We start from the raw sequence: 2,066 nt of genomic DNA, 5'->3' as shown, positions 1-2,066 counted from the left end.
AAACAAAACAAAACAAAAAATATGTCTGAACTGGAGAAGGTGAAGCCAAGACACTCCTTGGATGCTATGATTTTGAAGCTCTGTCTCATACACTATGAGTATATTTACAGAGAGGACTAGTCCTTGGAGAAAGATATCATTCTTGGAAAGATGGAGGAATAATACAAGAGAGACAAATCTAGGGTGCAATAGATTGACACAGTAACTGAGATAATGAGAAAAGATGTGCCAGAGACAGTGAGACTGCCTTAGGATAGGGCAGGACTCAGAACTATTGTACATAGAATCGCTATGAGCTGCAGTTGACTCGATGGCACAAAATGATAAAAACGACAATAATAACAACCCTTTAATTAGCAGCCCAACACTTAACCACTGTACCTTAAAGGCTACAGAATTTTATCAAGTATTGTTACTTAATTCTCATAAGCTCACTTTAATGTTATTGTTAATGTTGCCTTGTGCCATCGAGTCAACTGTGACTCATAGCAATACTATGTACAATAGCAATAACTATTGTATGTACAACTACAACCCATAGAGACCCTGAACAATGACTGTGAACCTTGCCCTATCCTGAACCAATCTTAGCATCTCTGACACATCTGACTCCATTGCCACAGAAACTGTGTCAATCCATCAGATCCAGGATCTTCCTCTTCTGAGATTACCCCCTACCCTTCCAAGCATGATGTTCTTCTCCAAAGTTTGGTCCTTTCTGGATATATGACAGAAACAGATGAGACAGATTTTCAAAATATTTTCCTTCTAGGAGAAACCTGGTTTCATCATCTCTACAACAAACCTATTCTCCAGCATCACAACTCAAAGACATCAATTCTTCTTTCCTCTTTATTCAATGTATATCTCTGATAAATATTTGCTATTTTTTGGTATACTTTCCACAGGACTGAGGCTTGCTGAGGTTGACAAACTTAATTCATATCACAGAGCTCATATATACTGTGTTGCTGTGTTCTATTGAGATGAAACTGACTCATAGATGACCCTCCAGTAGATTTTTGAGAGGCAGGAAATCACATGTGAGGAGATAGCCTGTCTTCCTAATGAAGTCAAACTGCCTTTTGGATTGCAGCATAGCTTCTTAACGCTAGGCCACCAGGGCTTTAGTCCGTAGTTCAAAATGTTAATCATTGTATATTACAGTCCTAAAAATGATAGATCTCTTTCTTCATAGATCTTAAATTCTTGAGAACTCAAATCAAGTTCAACATCTTGACTGTCCAGGTTCTAAATAAATATAAAATAATAGATTGGCAAATGATTACCTTCATTATTTCTGTAAAGCTTCCTTTGGAGGATACCTTATAGCAAAATAAAAATTACTTCCAAGCCAGGATTATTCAGACTAACCTACTGACAAACATGCTCTGGAGGTTGTGGTTGTTTGTTGTTATGTGCTGTTGAGTCATTTACACTCTGTAGTGATCTTTTGTACAGCAGCTATGAACCCTGCCCTGTCCTGAGCCAGTCTCACCAACCCCAATTTGCCCCAATCAATGTATCAACTCATCTCATCCAGGGTCTTCCTTTCCTGTGCTGTCCCTCCACTTTCCAAGCGTGATGGCCTTCTCCAAGGAATGGTTCCTTCTAGCCAATTGCTCAAAGTAGTGAGACAAACCTGCAAAATCCTAGCCTGTAAGGAGACACTGGTTCCAGCCTCTCCAAGATAGAGCTATTTGTTTTACTGGCAGTCCATGGTATTTTCAAGACTCTTCTACAGTGCCACAAACCCAAGACTCAACTACAATGCCACAAATCCAAGGCATCAATAATTCTTCTGTCATTCTTAGTCATAGTCCAACTCTCTAAAGCATAACAAGTAATTGTGAAAATCTTAGCATGGATTAGGTGCACCTTAGTGTCTAGACTGACATTGTTACTTTTCAGCACTCTGGAGATGTCCCTGACAGCAGATTTTCCCAAGACAAGTCTTTCTACTTTCTGACTGCTGGTGTTCAGAGTATTGATTGTGGAGCCGAGCAAGCTATAATTCTTAACAACCTCAGTCTCTACTGCATCTATCATGGTGCTGCCAATTGACT

The sequence above is a fragment of the Elephantulus edwardii genome, unplaced genomic scaffold (assembly GCF_000299155.1).
Source record: "Elephantulus edwardii isolate Elephantulus edwardi_28Jun2011 unplaced genomic scaffold, EleEdw1.0 scaffold00294, whole genome shotgun sequence".
NCBI lineage: Eukaryota > Metazoa > Chordata > Mammalia > Macroscelidea > Macroscelididae > Elephantulus > Elephantulus edwardii.
This window is presented reverse-complemented; position numbering follows the sequence as displayed.